This window comes from Asparagus officinalis, chromosome 2 (assembly GCF_001876935.1).
Source record: "Asparagus officinalis chromosome 2, Aspof.V1, whole genome shotgun sequence".
Taxonomy (NCBI): Eukaryota; Viridiplantae; Streptophyta; class Magnoliopsida; order Asparagales; family Asparagaceae; genus Asparagus; species Asparagus officinalis.
This window is the reverse complement of record NC_033795.1, coordinates 62,146,755-62,156,155: the sequence shown is the minus strand read 5'-3', so window position 1 is coordinate 62,156,155 and position 9,401 is coordinate 62,146,755.

The following is a 9,401-nucleotide window of genomic DNA, read 5'->3' as shown; positions in this document are numbered from 1 at the left end:
CCTATAAAAGTTAGGGTCGTCTAGATATCCCTTGATTGTGGTCAAAATCGGGATTCTTTTCGACAAACGAAAACATTTCACTCCTTTCCCTTCAGTCAAACCTATAAAAGTTAGGGCTGGAGTCCGAATTTCGTCTTGATAAACAAGATTTGTGGATCAGATAACCAATCCTATAAAAGTTAGGGTTAACTGAATCCTCTCGATTCTCAGGGTGGAGATCCCACTCTTAGTTTCATTTCACAAATCCTCAAAGTGGAGATCCCATTTTAAGTTTCTTTTGTGACCAATGATAGAATACAAAATTCTTCCTCTTTGGTATCGGGTTCACTTCTCCCTTAAAAGAAGGACTGAAGATAGAATATAAAATTCTTCCTCTTCAGTATTGGGTTCGTCTTTGCCCCGTGAAAAGATACTACATTCTAATAGCTCCATAATCCATGCTTACACGCATGGGGAATTTTATCTCGAATCCTAAGCAGAGATAAGTCGGCGCCTAATACGCGCTGCCGGTTAGTCTTTTACCGTAAGAAAATGACTAAGTCTACGTATTCAAATTCGTAGCATTGAGTCTAAAGGAGTTCATTCCTTTAGCACAACGTTACTTGTGAAACGGATCTAGATAATTCACAGTCTAGCCCGATTGAAACGGTAATCGGTAAAGGCATGTCAAATCCGTTGATGGCTGAGGATTTACCAAAAATCCTATATGTATTATGGTTGATTATTCTAAACAGAATGAGAAATCATAATATGAATTAAAGTAGACTGAACAAAATATGCGTATCATTAACAAAAACAAGTGTTCAGATACAATAGCTGCAATCACTTTATTAAACTTATGACTAACAACTTGCTGCTCTAATTTGGTTAATTCCTCGACATAAGTACGTTCAAGCTCTTGCTGCAGCTCTGCTTTGAAAGAATCCTCAGAAGCAGATAGGAGTTGGGTAGCTTCTTCCTCCATTTTGGCTAGCCTTTCCTTTGAGAGCGCCACTTTGCTGGACATCACGGTTTTGCTATGCTCCTCCCCGACCTTGGTCACTTCCAAAATAGCTCTTCGTTGTTTTGCCTCCGCAAGTTTTTGTTCAAGCTCCGCTATTTCGGCATCAGCAGAGGCTAAGGACGAGTCGATCTCCCGTAAGTGAGCCAATCTTTCGAAAAGAACTTCCTCCGCTTGGTCGACCCGTTTTATCTGCGCCTGAATCCCAAGCCCAACGGATGCTCGAGCTTCATGCCATGACTGCAGACGAGTCTCCATTCGTGCAGCAACACAGCCAGAAGCACTAACGGATTAGAGTTCTTGTAGCTTCACAAATTCACGCTCTAATTGATTTACATCGTTAATCAAAGTGTCGGTTATATTGAGAGAACTAGTGTCCTTTATTGAGGCTATTTTGCGCTCAAGGCACGACAGGAAGTAGCTGAAAGGGATCCTCTTCTCTAGGAGTTTGTCAATTAGCGACTCTACAAAATTAAAGAAGTTGCCAATTTCCAAGCAAAGGAGGAGCTTATCTGGGTCATCATCAGATAATAAAGCATCAACGGCCTCGCGCAGATGAGACGACAATCCTGCAACCATAAAAGAAGAAGAGAGCACAAGATCATGAATATCCCATAATTATAAGTCAGAAAGATAAAAAAATATAGCGTGGGACTTACCAGCCCCTGAGGAGCTTTCTCCAACCGAACGCACTACACCCGTTTCTGGTCGCTCAACTTCATGTGTCACAGGAAGCACTATGGGTGTAGCAGCCGTTGAAGCACCAACTTCTTTAGTTGGTCTCATGACCTGTTCAGTCGAACTCCCGCCGAAAGTTGTAACAGGTATGGTAGTTGGCATTCCTAAGGAAACCGAGAGTTGTTGCTCAAATCCAGATGACCGAGCGTTAATAACAACCTCAGCTAAAAGCAAGAAATCGAGACCCTCAGATTCACCAGACTTTCCATTAGGAGTAGTTGTATCAGTCTTAATGACTGGTCCTACGATCAGAATCATCCGATGATTAAACGTAAGATGACAAGCAAATAAGTGAAACATGGGAAAAAGAATCATACTTGCAGACGAACCAGCTGTGCTTATTGGATTGGCGGCCTTGTATTAGGCTTGTTCAAGCAACATATCATCGAGTAGCATATCCTCAGAGGCCAATACCGGATTAAGTGAGGCCAGACTCTCCTTTTAGAAGGAGGCATCTCGGGAGCCTCCCTCGTCACCATGACCCTCTGTTATCGCATCTATAAGAAAATTCAAGAGTCAAAATACAAATTTTCAGAAACAAAAGTCAAATAAGATTCACCTTCAACTGCGACGCTAGGTTCCTGCACCTTATTGCTTCGATCCATCTCTTGCAGCTTTTCTAATAGAGTAATAAGTATAGAAATAGTTAGCGGGGATACGAATTCTTCATCGTTCAATTCCCGCCACCTGAAAGATGCGCTACTGGTTTTAAGTATACCTGGACTCTCAGTCTGTTCAGTTAAGCTTGGCTCGACATCGTGACCCACGCCAGTCTTATCGGGAATACTTATCTCAACATCTACAGGCTCTTCGAGCCTGATTCCAGGAGTTGGTTCCCAGAAGTCAATATCAGGGGAGGAAGCGTCAAAGACAAAGTGGCATGCAAAATCTTCTCCTGCGAAGTGCGAAATTGTTTAAGTTCAAAAGCTCAATATATACCGGAAGAAATAATATGAAGAAGTACTCACCCCTTTCAACCGTCAGTCCTTGATCCGCCAGTCCCGTTTTTGGAATTAGAGGGTTGCCTCATTGCTTAGAAGCCAGCTTCTTGCGCCTCTGGATCAACAGGCCTCTCCTCTAAAAATTTAGAGCGTAATTCATGCCCTGGAGTGACCTGAGTTGCAGGTCGGGACCGCGTCCGGTGAATGAGGCTAGGCTCTTCTCTCTCGTCTTCAGGAACTGCACCTGGGATTTCAACCGACATCTTATTAGGATAAGTGAACAAGACTTGCATCTTTGGCTTCTTTAGAGGGGGCGAAGGTTTGGACAGTCGAAAGCGGCGAGTTCTTTCAGCAATAGCTAATTCAAATAATTCTAAGGAGAGGGGATCTGACACACCTGTTTCCAGCTCCTCTTCTTCGCCATTGCTTCTAATCTCTGCACCACCCCTAGCATAAGGTTTTGTTGTTTCTTTACCAGAGGGAAAGTAGACTCCCTCTGCGTTTTATGACTATAAGGACCCACCGGTTCCCTCCTCCTCTTTTCGAGTTCGGATTCATATACTGTTCGAGTAGCAACCCGAGAAGCTTCTTCGTCAGTTGACTCGGTGATCGATCGAACGGGTACATGTTCATTGGCCACCAAGAGCCACCGGCACTGTAGAAAAGTCAGCTCCAACTTACGCTCGACACCGGGAAGGTTGAACTTAGCACCAGTACAACCAGTGATGTTCCAAAGCCATGCTCGAGCCCCATCTACTAAACCTCCACGAGTCCGGAGCTGTCGGTTCGGGTTCCCGATATAAATCTGATCATAGCCGAACTGATGGGCGAACCGACATGGCAAGTAGGGCTCTATGTAACAGTGGTTCTGTACGCAGAAGATCACATAGCCCGATCGGATATTAACTAGCCAATCAAAACAGCCAGAATCGTGGGAAGTCTGTCCTGTACTCGGCTCCTCTACATCGATCAATGAGTCGTCGTATTGACCCAAAAATCGTGGGAAGCAAGTAGGAAAGACTCAGTACTTTTGATTCTGAAATTGCTTCCTGGTCTCTGCAAAACCTCGTCCCTTTCATTTGTAATTTTCTTTTAGTTGGAGAAAAGGAAGGGAGGGATCTACAGAAGTTGGGGCCGACATCATATCTGAGCGATGAAGCACCAACCAAGCCATTAAGTAGGTGTAGGGGAGTTCCACCTTTGTGAGGGGAATCTGAGCTGGTGGTGAACTCTCCCTCTGAGTGAATGCATTCACAATCTGGCGAAGCCCTCTGTGAATATCAGCAGTCATTGCCGGAAGAAGACATAAATTTTTTCGTTGAGCGAGCAGAACTGCGGGAAACAAAACTTCCTGGGGCAGTGCGTCAGTAGATTGGTATGGCACTACGCACTTCTTCAGCCAGATAGCGAGATACCCGACAAGCAATGTCATGGGCCGGATCGATTTAACTCCTTGCCACAAGAATGTCTGGAACTTGGTTCCAGCAGCAAAGCCATCCTCAATGCCAGCTGCAGTATAAGATTGAGCGTTCGACTTCTTGATCAACTCATTCACTTCAAAGGCGGTCAGCGGTGATAACTCACAAATTGTTTCGCCCAGGACGCTGTTCGTGTTCTTGAATAGATAGTCAGCGAACTTCTTCAAACTAATCTGCGGCCGCGGCTTCTTCGATAATGGATCAGCACCCACCATAGCTATGTGGTAGTGGCAGGTGAGATCCCAGAAGGTATTGTAGCGGTTGGGTGTCCGCAACTTCAACTGCTGCAGCTCCCTGTTAGAAGGAAAATACTCTTGATAAATCATATTCCCCATTGGAAGACCAGAGACTTTATATATTTCATGCAACGCCAATCCCAACTCTCCATGCTTGGTCAGAAATGTGTTCGTGTCGGGATTGTAGAGTTCCAACAACGCCAAAAAGTGAGGGACACTAATGGTCAGTCCATAAGTGGTGGTGCGGACAGCTGCATACAAGCCACTAGCCTTCAAATCCTCACCGAACCGGTCCAAGATATAGTTGCTCAAACGAGTCCACCATAGCCTATCCGATGAATGTACCCATCCATAACATCGATGACCGGTTGCTGGTATTTCTCGACCCAAAGCTGCAAGCCGATTCTTCACGGTGTTAGCAACAGTGAAGATCTCACCTTTGGGTGCGTCATTCAATCCTGTGATCCTCGGATATAACCACGTTATCCGGTTCCGGTTACTTGAGCCGGGAGTTGCGCCATGGGTGACATAACTACAATGAATGCGCTCGTGTTCTTCTGTTAGCCTCCATGACATTTTCCACGGAACAGCTTGGCACCGAAGCTCGGCAAGCGAACGGTGACGGGAAATCGGAGGAAGATATAAATGGCCACCATCATGATGGTGCAGCCATTGCTCTATTCCAAGAAATATGTGCCCGAGCATGAATTATGCATCTTCCAGTAGTTTGTAATAATTCTGATAATAAAATTTCGAATTTGAACTACTTATCATGTTATATTTCTAAGTCTGAATTGTGGCATTCTAGACTAGGACATGCTAGTATTTCAAAAATGAAAGAAATTATTAGAATGAACTTGCTTCCTGCACTATCTAATGTTCAATTGCCACCATGTGAACATTGTTTAACTGGTAAAATGACTAGAAAACCTTTTATTAGCGGACAAAGAGCCAATGAACTTTTAGGGTTGATACACTCGGATATTTGTTGTCCCCTAAGTGTCAAAACTCATAGTAATAAAGAATATTTTATTACTTTTATAGATGATTATTCTAAGTTTGCACTCGTCTATCTTATATCTAGAAAATTAGAAGCTTTTGACTACTTTAAGAGATATAAGACAGAAGTTAAAAACCAACTTGGATTGAAAATTAAAATTTTAAGAACTGATAGAGGTGAGAAATATAACTCTAAAGAATTTAAGAGTTATTTTATTCAGCATGGAATTAAAAGGCATATAATAATACCGTATACGCCACAACAGAATGGTGTTGCAGAAAGAAAAAAATAGAACATTACTTAATGTAGTTAGATGCATGTTGTCTCATTCTGGTCTCTCTAAAAACTTTTGGGGAGAAGCATTGTTAACTGCAAACTACATTTTAAATAGAATTCCTACCAAATCAATTGTATCTACACCTTATGAATTATGGAATGGGAGGAAACCTAATTTGAGTCATCTTAGGAAGTGGGGATCTATAGCGCATGTTCTCATTCCATGTCAACTTAGATATAAGTCGGATTTTATAATAATAAAGTGTAGATTCATAGGGTATTCAGAAAAATCAAAAGGTTATAAGTTCTACAATAAAGAAAAAGGAGTCATTAAAAGCAGAGATGCTACATTTCTAGAGAATCTAGAGAAAGAGGAACAAGTTCGAGAGGAAACAGAACCTCTAACTGTAATAGATGATGATTATTACAGTGTTGTTCCCACTAATGACCCTGATATTGTGAATGAACCTAACCTTGAAAATGATGAAGTACCTATGGAAAATAATGTACCTAATTAACCGGTTGTAGGCAACAAAAGGCCAAGAACATAACCTTCATGGATGGATGATTACTATTTGTATTCATGTGAGTCCTCCTGTTTCTCGGTAGATACAAATATAGAAGAACAAGATCCCTTAACCTTTTCTGATGCGATGAAATCACATGAATCAACTTCATGGCTAGAATCTATGAGAGAAGAACTTGATTCCATAGAAAAGAATAAGGTATGAGAGTTATGTGATCTACCAGAAAATAGAAAAGCCATAGGATGCAAATGGGTGCTCAAAAAATATCGTGTTGATGGATCTATTGATAAATTCAAAGCACGGTTAGTTGCCAAGGGTTATAACCAGAAGGCAAAAATAGATTTTTAGGAGACATATTCTCCTGTAGCTAAATTTGCATCCGTTAGAATTATTTTAGTTATTGTTGCATATCTTGATTTGGAGTTATTACAAATAAATGTTAAAACTGCATTCCTTAACGGAGAGTTGAAGGAAGCAATATAGATGCAACAACCTGAAGGTTTTCAGGTGAAAGAACAGGAACATAAAGTTTACAAATTAATAAAATCTCTATATGGTTTAAAACAGTCTTCTAGACAATGGTATCTCAAATTTTATGATGTAGTTACTAAACTTGGTTTTATTCAAAATAAATTAGATAATTGTGTATATGTCTTGAAAAGTGGGAGCAAGTTTACTATATTATCCTTATATGTGGATGATATATTGTTCGCTGGAAATAACATAGAAATGTTGAATAAAACCAAGGCTTTGAGATGAAAGACATGGGAGATGCATCATATATTCTTAGAATTCAAATATTTCGAGATAGAAAGTCTAGAATGCTAAGTTTAAACCAAGAAAAATATTTATGATTAGTTCTTAAAAGGTTTGGAATGGAGAATTTCAATCCGACACCAACTCTGTTGGTTATGGGAAAGAGATTATGTAAAGAGCAAAGCCCTGGAGAGGGGCAGAAGCCATTAGATGTTCCTTTTGCTCAAGCAATTGGAAGCTTGATGTATGCAATGTTATGCACCAGACCTGATATAGCTTATGCTGTGAGTCTAGTCAGTCGATATCAAAGTAATCCGGGACCAACGCATTGGGAAGCTATTAAAAGGATTATGAAGTATATCAGAGGTACATTGTGATAATCAAGCAGCAATTAGCTTAATCAATAGTGGTGCAAATAGCTCCAAAGGAAAACATATTGAGGTCCGGTATCACTATATTCAAGATATTGTAGAAAAGGGAGAAGTCAAAGTGACTTATATTCCTACTATAGATATGATTGCTGATCCTTTGACAAAAGGAATACTAGCGGAATCTTTTATCAAACATGTAAGTTTGATGGGACTTAGAAATAAATAAGTCCAAGTAAAATTTCATGAATAATGAAATAAGAGTTACTCTCTATGGATAATGGGAGTAATGGTAAGCAAAAACATATGATCTCACTGATAGTGGGAGGCATATCACTTGGTTGATTTGGTCAAGTGGGAGATGTAAGCTTGGCTCGGTCATGGTGACCAAATCAATGATTCTCAGTAGAGAGAATAGTGGAACGTGAAAACGTGGAAGGGTTGTTGAGAGAAAATCTCTCATTGGGGCGGATCTGAGGGGGTGGAGTTAGTGGGTTTAGCCCCTATAAATGGAGGAGTAATTCTCCTTGAGAAATCACAACGAAGAAAGTGAAAAAACCTCTTACCCATTAGCAGAACCCCCTCAAAAATCTGTTCTTTCTTCTTTCTTGAGTTCGATCACTTGGAGATATCATAGATTAAGAAATTAAAAAATGAATCATGAACAAACCATTAAAATGGGAAATTAAGAAACTAATTGTAGCCATCGTTAAAAGCCATGAAAAAAGAAATTTTCAACTTGATATAAATCCTACAAATAGAAATTAAATTTAAAATTTAAAGAAAGAAAAGGAACTTGAATGAAAAGAGGGGGAAAACTTAACTTTCCATGACAATGTCAACAACAATTGAGCCACCTATATCCATAACTTTAAAAAAAATAAAGTTTACATATATATTTTCATCATTCCATAGAAAACTTTTCTTAATTTTTATCCAAAAAACAATACGAAACACAACCAAATGGTCATATCAATAAAAAAGGAAAGAAAATGGAAACATAGAGATCCTCCCATAGATACTTCAATCAATGAACTTAAAAACCCTAGAAAATAACCTTCTTCAGTTAGTAAATAGAACAAGAATCTAACATGTTTAAAAAAAATCATAAGCACAATGTTTCATCTCTCTAGAATTCCATCTTTCTCAGCTTTGCACTATCTATTTCACCCATCTTTATCATCACCCTAGGATGATTCTTCAAATGCAAACAACATTCTTTTAAACCCAATTTTTTTTAAAAAAAAAACCAAAAGATCTATAAAAGATAAATATAAACTTGATTAATATAATATTGTAGTTCGAACAGAATATTGAAGGATCCCATGAAGCCGTGAAAGATCGTCGAATTTTTTTGAAGAGTATTCTTTAGATCATAGTAAGTTTCTAAAGAATGCTCAGGGTATGGATCTGAGAAGAAGATGATGATTGTGTTGGTGAAGCTAGCTTTCTTTTTCTGACTTGAGATGTGATGAATATAGAGAGGGGTAGATTCTATGATTGATTCTGTGATCTTCTTGATTAGAAAGTCCTAAGGGCATGTTTGTTTGCACGGAAGTAATTATGAAGTAGCTGAAATAAAATAAGTAGAGGCTACTTCTGCTACTTCCAAATAAAAAAGTGTGTTTGGTTCTCTGAAAAATCTACTTCCAATACTTTATTAAACGCTTATGTGGTGCCTACGTGTCATCCTTACTTTCAAAATATTTTTTCAATCCTCAATGCTCAGAAGTAGCTCGGAAGTAGTTGAAATGCATAGTAATTAGGAAATAAATAATTTTTTATTAATATTTCCTTTATTAGTTGCTTCTAACAACTTTTCATTGATAAAATTGATCTTAATTTTTAACAATTATTTTCTAGTAGTTTGTGATGGTCGTCGGCCAGTTTTTTTTGGGATGAAGAGAACAGTTTGTCTAAATACCATGTTGATGTTACGATCAAAGGAGCGAGGGAGGAGGAAAATTGGAGATTCATAGGAATTTATGGTCATCTGGAGTTTCATCGTAGGCGAGAGGTAAACAATTATTTTGAAGCTATGTGGTTGAGGATTTTTTTTCCTCTCAAGTGGCAAGGGGTCA